Here is a 12,688-nt window from a genome sequence, read left to right on the forward strand (position 1 = left end):
TAAAAAATAATGCCATATTGGATATTATTTTATTGTATCTTGCTAATTACAATTTTTTTTTTCAATTTGCTCCCAGTTGTATTACTTTCTCCTTTTTTTGAGGGGATATGAATGATTATTTGAATGTTTCTGTCTCTCCAAGTTGCTTTTTCTCTTTGTGTGTTCTCATCCCTCTCTTTCATGTTAGAAGCTTTCCTGGTGCCATAATTTCCCTTTGTCTTACTGTGTTTAAGAAAAAAGAATTCTATTTTTAACTTTTCAAGGAAGATCCATATTGTTTTCCAGAGTGGCTGCACCAGTTTGGAAAAAAAGAGAGAAGAAAATCAAGAAATAGACTCTTAATTATAGACAACAAACTGATGGCTACCAGAGGGGAGGTGGATGGGGGGATGGGGGAAATAGGTGATGGGGATGAAGGAGCGCACTCGTCGTGATGAGCACCGGGTGTTGTACGGAAGTGTTGAATCACTATATTGTATACCTGAAACTAATTTTTTTAAAGATTTTATTTATTTATTTATTTATTTATTTGACTGGAGGGGGGAGGAGCAGAGGGAGAGGGACAAGCAGACTCTGTGCTGAGTGTGGAGTCCCACAGAAGGCCGGATCCCGTGATGCTAAGACCATGACCCAAGCCAAAATGAAGAGTCAGACACTCAACTACTGAACCGCCCAGGCACTCCTACCTGAAACTAATATTACACTGTATGTTAACTAACTGGAATTTAAAAACATAAAAAAAGAAGAAAGAATTCAAAAACTTGACTGAAACCATCTGGGAGCTTTAGTGTGGTATAACTGGGCCATTTAGTTGGAGAATCTCCAATGGTAGCATCTTTCAGTCTTTCCTTCAGGAAGAAGGCAGTAACCTGTTTGAAAGGTTTTTTAACCTCTTCCTTGAAGGTCAAGCTTCGAGCATTCTGGAACTGTAGCCATTGGAGGGCTAAGGGTCCCACAGCACCCAGTGCTGGAATTCCCCCTGGATTGTATATGATACCTGCCCTCAGATGTGTCTGGTGTTTCACTAGTCCAAAGCCTCTTTTTTTTTCCCTCTTCAAAGGTTGGAGTGCTCATCTTTTGCTAGGATGGAGGAGGAGCGCATCACCCCAGTGTGTAGAAATGGGGAGAGATTTGGGGATCTGAGTGTTTCTAAAAAACATTCATTTAATCCTTGTGTTAGCACCTACTTTTCCATGCCCATTTTCAGAGTTATCTGATAGACCAATTTTTGAGCCTTTGGGGAATGCCCGGTATGAATTGGGTCAATTGTCTGCTTTTCCCATGCTAGGTTAGGATCCTGTTTTCTCATGTAAGCTATTTTTCTATCTGCCTTATAGCTTTGAAAATTTTCATGCTACTGTAACATCTTCAGTTCTTCCTGTCTCAAAGATTTTTTCCTTGGGGGGAAAAAAACCCTTTTATTGTCTATCAATAAAAATAGATGCACACAATAAGTCCACCATCTTTACCCTGAAGTCCATTGCTGAGTTTATTCACATTCTTTGGTTAGTGAGCCTAGAAATTAAAAGAGAGAGAGGGGCGAGGGAAGGAGAGAGTGAGCGAGCCAGCCAACCCCAACCACTGATGGCTCATCATCTAAGGAATTGAAGGTATGTGTAAAGAAAGAGCTTGAGTCAGCCATCGTTGCCCACGGTTCTTCAATTTGAGGAAAACACCATGGTCATCAATTTCACAGTAGAAAATTTCTCTAGAAGGTCCAGGTCTCTTGCATACAGAGAAATCCATTGGTTTTGAGAAAAGAAAGTATTGGTGTGTTGTAGCAGACCACTGGGTTCATAATCCTGGATCTGTTAGCTATTAGCTGTGTGTTCTTGGCAACCTATTATCTTCTCTTGCTTTAGTTTCCTTTTCTGGAAATAGTAACTACCTACCTTTTAGTGTTGAAGTGAAGTTAAATAAGTAAATGGAGATGCTTAAAACAGAGCATCATATAACTATGCTCAATTATTGTTTTTTTTTTTCCATCTACTGGCTGTTTTTCCATGTGACTCCCATTCAAACGAGGGAAATGCAGGAGCTGGAGTTGAGAGTCGGAGGATGTCCTGATCTTGGACCAGACGTCTTTTGAATGGGAGAGAAGAGGGGATGGGCCAGTTTATTGATGTTCATCCAACATTTATTGAGGGCCAGGCTGCTTTTCTTTCTGAGAATGCCACAAAGAACAAAAGTGCAACAGTCTCTGCCCTCCTGGACCTACATCTAGAGGTTTTGTAGTCATGTGGAGACTCCTGCAAGAACACCACCAAGCTTCTAGAAAAAAATCCTATGGCAACAACACTCATTGAGTCCCATTCCTGGCCATCAAATGCAGCTCATACCAAGCCACAGAGGACCCTGGAGTGCAGCTGTGGATGGCAGCCCCAGGCTCAGGTGTTCCCTTAGGTTAAACTTGCCATCTCATCACACTTTACTTGCATGGCATCTCACCATGGGTCGGAAAGTCTTCTACCATAGAGCCAGGTTCCCATTACCCCATCACCCTGGCCAGGGGAGGGGAATTGGCTCTACAGAGCCCGTTACCAATCTAGAAGGGCAGTGCCCCATCTGGACAGTTCTCCTGGATCCGGACCTCCTCAGCGTTTTCCTCACTAGGAAGCCTTGTAGCTGACTTCCTGACTTGCCTCTGTGCCTTGCAAGATCACCATGCTAAAGCAAACTTTTTGGAAAGTGGCACATACCCTTGTAAGGAAGAAATGGTCCATGCATTTGGGTTGGCAACTCGTGAAGGAAGCAACACCACTTCCATATGTCTCCCGCGAGGCCTCAGGAAACTCATGCTGCTCACATCAGAACTCTGGATGGTATATGATTTGCTGCTCAGTGGGAGGACATTTAAAATTCCTGAAGGAAATACTTGGCATCAATAATCTCAAGTGTGTGCTACACGGTGGGATGGAGAGCAAAGAGCTGTTTTGCTCGGGGCTCTTGCTCTGCATGGTGTGCTCTGTGTGGTATGCAGCTGTTGTCTTGCATTTCCCACAGTTCTGTGCAATGGGAGACCCAGGGGAAGGAGAAAAAAGCGGGAAACCAGTGTGCTCTGCAGACGCAACGTGTACCCTCTGCTCTCAGATGTTTCCACAGCTCGTTCCGTGATTGAGCAGCACACATGAATCCACAATCCGTATTTATCCATTTGTTGAAGCAGCAATCTACAGATGGCTTCCGGGCTTGGGTTTCTTCCCATATGGAAGGACGGTTTGTGCCCCGTGCCTGCTCCTCTGAGTCTCTGGTAGGACACTAAATGCACGTTTAATCTATTGTCCACTTCACAAAAGGAATTCCTAGCGCCCTATTTGGAACAGCTGAAGATCTTCGCAATATTCTGTGGAGGAAGGAGTAGAAATCAGAAAATAAGAAATGATCATTGACAGAACCCTTATCCTTTGCCCGTTCAGAGCTCAGCCAGTGACACGCACGGCTAGACCCTCCACCGCAATTTCTAGTTATTTCTGTGTCACCCCACCAGGCTGCACGTTCTTTAAGGGCTGGAATTACAACAGGTTCACTTTCATATCTCTTGAGAGTGTCTGGCTCTCAGTGGGCTAAATGAATGGGTTATTAGCAATAACCAGAATAGCAACAAGATCTTTTTTGTGTTGTGGCAAGGGCACTAAGCAAGACTCCCAGCCACACGCGCCCTGGTCTCACATTCTCCAGTCACGAGCTGCTAACTTGGGCAAGTCCCTTCTTAGGTGGCCCTTTCTCTCCTGAGGAAAAGGAAGAAGGGATCCCTCTGGTTCTGATCATCTTTAACATTCGGCAGATTAAGGGACCGAGAGCCTTGTTTCCCGCAGGTCCTGGTGTGGATTTGTAAATAGCTCAGGCTCCCTCAGTTCTCAGTCTGTAGGACCAGAGAAAGAAAAGTAGAGTATTGATGATTTAAATTCAGACAGTAGACCCAACGGGCAGGTACGGAGTCACACTCTTGTTCCACAAAGTCAGTATTCGCTAGAGATCATGATGGTCATGAACTCCAGCCATGGGGACCACCCTCCCCACCGGTTACGAGCACAGGGCTGATGCTGGCTTCTATCTTCCCCTCCAGTTGGTTGGCTTTGTCGCTTGAGTGTGACTGAAGACTGTCTTCAAACTGAATTGGAAAAAAAAAACTTTCTCATTCCTCTCTCCCAGAAACAGTCAGCTGGGGTTCGGCATTCGCAATATGCTTGTTGAACAGTAAGTCAGCCTTATGTGACCGAGAGAGTGGTTCTTCCCGAGCACAGAGACGGACTCTCTTCCAACAACACTTGTCTCTCTTCTGCTGTTGACCCCTGGTGCTTTCTCACACTGGTATCAGGATTCGAGTAAGAGGAAACCACTTGGCTTCCCACCACCCTGCCCACACCACAACACTCCACTCTCTGGCCCCAGTCCTGTTTAGGTCATCCTTGAGGTCATGGAGATGACTTTACAAGTCTCCGTTGGATCAATTAAAGCACAGCTATGTGAGAGAGGCCACTTTTTATTTCTGAGATGTCTTTCCTGGGTGAAATATGGACTTCTCTGCAACTCTTGGCTTTCTTCTCAGCTCTTTCTGCATCCCTCCTGTTCCCCAGGCAGACTTCTGTGATTGTATGCTTCAGTCAGTGTCTGAGTGATAGGTCACTTTGAGTCCCCACTCTCTTCCCCGTGGGACAGTGAACTCCTCAGGAGCTGGAAGCGAGCCTCATTCATGTGTGCATCTCCCAGGCCTGCCGCAGCTCAGTAAATGTTTCTTAAACAGAATTAATCCTCCATCCCACCCCCACGATCATCTTTCAGACTGCATTGGGATTTGGACACCTTCTATAATCACCCTTGTTTGCCTCTAACTCCTAATAATTCATACTTCCCTGATAAAAAAAGAAACACAAAAAAGGGAATAACAAGGCAACAAGCTCTCTCAGTGGTCAGATAGGCTTGCTTTTATGGAGGATTTTCAGAGGTTCATCAGATGTTCCCACATGTGGAATTTTTTTGAAGGTTAGATTTGCTCCAACTTGATCTTCATTTCTACATAGTATTTTTAGAGGGCTCTTCGATTTTTAAAGGACTTCATTAATTCCACAGATGATAGGTCCAATGTATGCAATAGAATCTTTTGTTATTTTATAAATAAGGGCTTTTATTCTCAATGTTTGAAAAAGCCCACACCTATGGCACTTTTATTTTAGAGATGTCCTCCCAAAATAAAAATTCCTAAGAAGGCATTTGGCTGGTGAGATTTGAGGTAGCCCAAACCCCTTTGTCTTAATAGTATGTTGGTGAGGCTGTGTTCAGGGCTGTCTGAATCTCTTGGATGGATCTAATAAATGTGTGGTTTAGAGGGACGCTGCACATTTGAATCTGGAAGGAGAGAGTTAAGTGACCATCACCAATTACAGCTTCGGAGGGGGTGATTAAGATCAAAATTGCAGGGAGGTTTTTAATTTAGCTGCCTAGAGAAGCTGCCCCCAGTTGAGCCAAGCTCATCAGATCATACACATGCTCCATCCCCTCACCCGCACCGCCACTCAGAGCAATTGTATCCGAAAGGGCACCAAATGGATTGTGTGGCCCGATACCCTTTGCCTGCGGGTCTACCAGAGTCCCCTCACCATTTTATTAGCGAGAGCAAGCAGGAGCAAATCAAGTTGAAGGCAAGTAAAACAAGAAACGAAATAGGGAAAAGTTTAAAGTGTGACTTTGTGCAGTTGCGCATTCAATTCATGCGATTCTTTCTTGTTGCCAACATGTGCAAATACAGCTATGGATGGTGTGAAGACCCGGGCTTTGCTTTTGTTGCTGTGTGTGTTTTCTGCTAAGAGACCCAACTCCTGAGCCCATTTTGTATATTTCATCTGAAATTCATTTCCCCTGCCCCAATTTCTTCCTGATGCTGTGTATAGACCTAGATGGCAATGCGTACTTATACTGATAAGACGTGTGGTTGGTATGAGGGTTCCTTGGCAGATGTGTCTGAGTGAGTGAGCATCCCTTGGACTCTAATGCTCTAGCAGTGCTCTCAGGGAGAGGGACCTTCTAGTAATACTGCTAATAACGTCTCCCGTTTCTGTATCGCTTCCTACGTGCCTGGCATTGTGCTGGGTGTTTGCTGGCATGATCTCTATGCTGAAAACACCTGGAATGTGGGTTCTATTCTCTTCCAGTGCCATGATTCCACATATAGGTGAAAATAATGCAAAACAATGCTTGTCTATAAACATGCTCTGAATGTTATCCACTGCTCCTGAGGTACACTTATCGATAGGTCCACACATCCATTATTTATATAGATAAGGCCAATATAATTGAACTTCATATTAGCATAAACCTGGTATAAATATTTATAAATTAATGTTTAATTAGCATGTGGGTTTAGGCGGTTTCTGTTGGTAATATATAGCCAAAGACATTGTAAAGTTTCAGAACCGTATACAAAATGAGTGTTTGTAAAGTTAATAAGGCCGTTTTTCATTTGAAAAAAAAATGCAGTTTGAAATCAGTACCCTGTGTACCATTTCTTATGGTTTTCCTAATAATATATTCTTGAATATGAATGTGGGCCCATAGTTAACTGTTCAAGGCCTCTTAATTAAATTAGGAATAATGAAATATTTTCAGGATTCCCATTAAGAACATTTACTGATGAATACAGTTTATTCTTTTCAGACTAGAGCTTGACTTAATTCAACATTCTGATTACATTGCCCTATCATAGTAGGGTGGCCTCATCAAAATAATGATAATCCTCAGTTCAGTACTTTGAAAACAGCCAACTTTTCTCCTTGTTTAATAGGCTCTAAATCAGTAAACTAAATTAATAAGAAAAGTCCTCAGCTCAAGTAATGATGTGTTTTCAATTCAAATTTTTACTTTGTAAATCTATCTATTCATCATGTGCTCCAAAGGAAGGTGCAGTTGACAATGGGGTCATTTAAGTCCAGCCTGACAAAATGTCTGAAAAGATTTATTTCAGCCTTACTTTTGTTAAATGTAAAATATTTTCACACTTCAAACGCTAAAGATTTTAACTGTTTCTATTGCAAAATATATAACATCAAATATATAACATACTTTGTAAATACATATATAACCATATGTGCGTATCTATAATATGTACACAAACATACATATAAAATTACTGAGCATTTAAAAAAGAAAATGTTAGTAATCTTTTTTTTTTTTCTAGACTATATTACAACCCAAGTAGCTTGTGTCCTTTATCATCTCAGAAAGTTCCTTCTACATTTAATTGTCTTTTTTATTTCTGGAAGACTCTATTCTATTTTTCACTCTAGAATTTACTCATTCATGATTATATAATCTGTTCTTGATTAAGTAACTCAGGCAAGTTTATAATAAAGACTTTCTATTGTGAGAAAAAGTTAAGTTTTTTTTTTTAAGTTTTTATTTTTTTAAATTTTATTTAATCGGAATCTGTAAATAAGTGAGACAATAATTCATGGGTAAAATGTATTATGTTACCAGTGGACAAATCTAAAAATGTTCATGAGGCATAATTCACGTCTCTGATTATTTCTTAGAATGTAGACTGTAGGATAAAGGGCCATTTAATAATTTCAATCTGCAGTGAAATATGCTCACATAGGAGAAACATTAAAATAAAGCCAACATGAATTATAGTTTAAAAAACATAAATTTTGACACCCTTTTTCAGTTACCACAAACAAAATACCAGTCAATACTTTCACCTATAATTGGTGCTGGTGACAGTTTGTAAGAATTTCAAAAGGTTTATAAATAAATAGCAATGCAGCACAGACTACCAAAATAAAGAAAAATAGTTTCAAATTTTAGTAGAGTGTTATTTCAATATTGAGTTAAATTTCTTTAAAGATTGAGGTTTTCACATGACAAATATAATTTGCATCCAAATAATTCAAGAATAACAAGACTAAAAAAGTATATGCATATTTTTCTTTAAATTATAATATGCTGTCTAGGCCTTAGGTCTTTTAAAATATGAAGCACTTTATTTCAGTTTGCATTTGAACACATACATGGCACAAGGAAGCTTTTTTCTCAGTTTAATATCAAAGAATTTTATGAAAAAATTATGATTTTTTTAAGTTTCTCCATTTCAAATTGAAATGAGTATCATAGCACTTCAATATGAACACTGAATCCTTTATTTTAGTAATTTAAATTTCAAGAAAAAATAGAAATACTTTTGCTTTTGTCCTCTGTCATTGCTATTTGCCAAGTAATTTTTCATCAATCAAATCAAATGCTAAGTTAAATTATCACACTAATATTTATTTAAGTGTATTTTTAAGAAATGCCTTTTCCTTAAGTTGCATACCTAAATGAAATAGGATTCAGAATATTGTCCTTAATATTTTTTAAAGTCTAAGTTCTTGTGAATCATTTAAATAAGTATTTTGGAAATCTTTAATCAAAGCAATTGATTAGACATTTAGGATTTGCTTGGATGGTATTAAATTACGATAATTGGAGTTTAACAACAGCATTGCTTCTTTATTTTACTGTAATAGAAGTTTATTTTTCACTGTCAATATTGTCAGTATTTTGAGATTTAGAGAAGATTAATTTTAGACATACCTGATTACATTTCTATTTGGTTGTGGACTATAATACAATAAAAATAAAACTAAGCTTAAACAGATTTCACAATTTTTACATGGACTGTCAAAATTATTTTAGTGAGAATATTTTTTCATTCTATTATAATTTATGAGAAAAGATCTCCTTCTTAATTATAATTCCAAATGATAATATTTAACCACAATATCTATCCCAAGGGCAATAAGAATGGGGAGTAGCTTCTAAAAGTTTAGAAATGTTTTTGCTACAATATAGTTGCTATTTTGTAGCAGTCATTTTAAAAGGCAATAGCAGGAATTACAAAGGAAGTAATTTATGACTTTGAGTCTGATTTTATAATTTATGATGTTAGGTCCTGTAGGATTTTAAAATGTGTTCTATCATAGAAAATTATCACGAAATGTTACTATTTGTTTCTGTAGTCCCTAATAAATAACAAAATCTAGCAAAACAATTCAAGTATATCTGGATCCATTCTGTTGGACTTATTTCTGTATTCTAGATCATTTCCACAGGCTACACACCAGTTGTAGTTAATGAAGATCGAAAGATATTTCAAAGGTAATATTCTATTAAAACTCTAAGTTAGTATCATGGTTAAGAAATAAACCAGTGAAGAGTCTGGCATCCTGGTTATCCTTAAAAAATAATACTGTGACAGAGAGTTTTGCTAGGAGGGGAAACATTTCTGAGCAGAATGAAAGTAAATTTTCTGTTTCTCATCGGTTTGTGTCAATATTGGAACAAGTGTACTCTGTTTGCCTTCCATTTATTTTCATTTGTAAAAGTATTTCATAGAAGTCTGCAAGATTCAATTCATTTTATTTGTTTTGTGCATTTGAAGACTTCTTTAAGCATTCTCAGGAAAACAAAGAATAACTTTTAAAAAATAGGCAGTAACATTCAGGAAAAAATGACACATTTTTTTCTTTCTTCAATTTGTAGAATTTCTGGTATATGTTGATTATATTAAAATCTTCTCTAAAAGGCAAAATTTCCAAAGGCAAAATTGCATATTTTTTCTGCCATTTACTCTCTTTTCCTTAATTTTTAAATTTTTGGCATGTAAGAACCAGTTTTCTTCATAAAAAAATTGTTTAAAGTGAACACTTTTATTTTATTTTATTTTTTTGAGTGCCAGTATTTACAAATTCCCAAAGCAAAAACATTGCAACATGTAAATATCTGGGGGTTTCTTTGCATAAAATACTTTGATAGTTTAACATTTAAATACATTGATAGATACTGAACTAATATTCCAGAACAAATACCTTAATATTTTTCATGTAAAGTGAACATTCTGTATTAAAAAATAAAAATTCCTGACACCCTGAGTCAATTTTAATTATTTCAATATCAAGTCTATCACTTCAATTTATGACTTAAGCTTAGATTGCTCACTGTGTAAATTTTTTCACTAAGGTAATTAGTGTATAATTAATTATTCAATAATTGAAATGCAGGTTAACAAATTTCTATATATAAAAGTTAAAAAAATGTCCTTCATTCAAACTGTGAACTCTAAGCCTATAAAACTCTTCAAAGAACCCCAAGATATCAAGCAATCTTTTATTTAGCTAAACCTACCCCCCACCTTCACTCTTATTCATACTTAAATACTCAGTATGCTCACAGCTTGGAAAAAAGCTAGAAAGCCTTAATGGATCACTGATTTTAACTAAAGAGGTAGGTGCATATCCCTTATAAATGAATTCAAAACAATTTTTGTCTTAGCATTAATAGTTTTCATCAAATGAAAACAAGCTTCTTAGTGTAGAAGAAGAAAGTCTTGAATAGGACACTTATTAACATATCTTTTATTTTAAATTCATTCTAAAACAATATCTATTACAGTGGGACAATGGTGCATTTTTCCCCCCATTTTCTTATATTCCAGCGGTGGACTTCTTTTGAGCAAAAGGTAACATAACCAAAGTACAAAGAGAAGGATTCAGTAAAAACAGCAGGAATACATAAAATCAACTTTGGGAAAATAATATCTAATCTTGTTATAGCTTAAATCTAATACAATGAATGTGGGTTAGCCTTTCATTTTTCATGATGTATATATTCTTAGTTTAGGTGTTATGCCATTGAAAGTGTATTCATGCTTAAAGATAATGAGGTGCAGATTTGAATTTTCATCTGGCTACTAATAGAAGTAACAAGTAACATGTTTTAATGATGCTCATACATTTTAGGTAAAGTTATTAGAATCAATGGCAAGAATAATTTCCAATGTCATGGTAAGCTTTCTTGAGATTAAAAAGAATAAAAACCAGGTCGTGCTTTAGTTTTTTGTTCCTTAAATTTCTGCATAATCTCTTTCAAAAGACATACACGTTGTTATATTTATACCTTTTTTTTTCCTGCCAATAATCCTGAAGGCCAAACATTTCTTTTAAATGATTTTTTTTCTAGCCTTGGAAAATAACATGACAATTTGGAAACTGAGGATGAAATGAATTCTGTATTTGACAAAAGCAGGGAGAAAGGCAATTTCCATTTTTAGCTAAAAAAGGAACTTCAACAGAATTAAATCACGGATGATAAAAACATTACTCTAAAATATTATGGTGTTCTTTTTTCCTTTTCTTAAATGGAGTACTAAAAATCTTTAGTATTGGAAACACGAAACCAGTCATAAAACTGGTCGTGATAATTTGTGCAATATTGATCTTGTAATTACCCCTTTGAGGACAAAATTTATCTTTTAATGTGTGATTATGAGATGTTATCAAAAGAAAAAGTTTTCAACAAGTGTCCCTATTCTTTAAAAAGCATTTCCATATTGACTATGTAAGATTCATTTAATTGCCGAATTGTGAAATAAACATTTTGCACAAAAATGTTTGTAACTTTTTGCTCTCTTTCTGTTTTTTAAATGGAGTTTTTTTTCTTTACAGGTATTATTGATTGTACTGATTAAAAGAAGCCTTCACATATGTTTTCTCTGCACTTTCTAGCATTTTGGTTTGAGAGTTTTCATAAATGCAACCCCCCATCTTTTTGACACATCATTCTGAGGTGTTGTCAAGTCCAACCCAAGAAGTAATCACACATCCGGGAAGACAGTAGCAGTTTCTTTTTCTAACCTTCTCAGTGAAAACAGGTAGGGGCACGAACAACTATATTATGACCCCAGTATATCTGTGGCTTTCAAGTCTGACACCTGTCAGATAGAAACAAGCTAGAGATGCTCTTATCAATTACAGGAGATCACCGATAGCACGGGCATGTTGGAATGATGAAGAAGGCTTCCATTTTTTTTTTTTTTTTTTTTAAAGCATGTCATCTGTACCTATTAGAAGGGGCTGAGAAAGAGACTTTTAAATGCTTACAGGAAAAAAAAAATCTAAGAAAAATAGTCTTGAAAACATCTATTTGCCCTTTTTGTAGCAAATAGAGATTTAGGGACTGAAAGCTTTCATTAACATCTAAGGCTATGGTCAGATAATAGAGCATAATATAACATAGCAAAATGAAGCACCAATACGAACAACTATTAAAGATCTCAACTATTCCAGTTAGATAATTAAATATCAACAGTTGGAGTATTAAGGAATATCCTGAATCAAATAGAATTTATTTTTATATTGTTTTTCTAAAACCAAATTTTATTCCCTAACCTTGTTACAGAAAGCTAGTAAGGCAAATAATTTTCTTCAGGTATAAAACCAGTTCTTAAGGGAAAGGAAACTCTTTGGCTAATGAAAAAGAGAAAATTGTGTAGTCTGTCCTTCTCTCTAATTTACATGATTTCTTTTAAATAAAATCATTTACTCAGTGACAGTAAATGCAACCAGCAGATGTTTAGTTATTTGCTGAAGCAAGACAGTATATTAACTGATGGAAGTATCAATTGCAGTTATTAAAATAGATGCTATTTAGGAGAACTGTGGGATTCAGAAATAATTATTCATATAATTAGAAATTGGAAATGAGTCAACAGGAATTGTTTTGGCATAAAAAAGACATTTGAAATGACTTTAAGTATTGTTCTACCAAAGTATATCCAATGCACATTACATGAACATTAAATTTGCTGTTTTATTTCTAAGATCACCCCAAAATCTTTGAGATAGATTGGATTTGGTGCAAATAAAAATCCTGGTAAGTT

The sequence above is a fragment of the Phoca vitulina genome, unplaced genomic scaffold (assembly GCF_004348235.1).
Source record: "Phoca vitulina isolate PV1807 unplaced genomic scaffold, GSC_HSeal_1.0 scaffold61, whole genome shotgun sequence".
Taxonomy (NCBI): domain Eukaryota; kingdom Metazoa; phylum Chordata; class Mammalia; order Carnivora; family Phocidae; genus Phoca; species Phoca vitulina.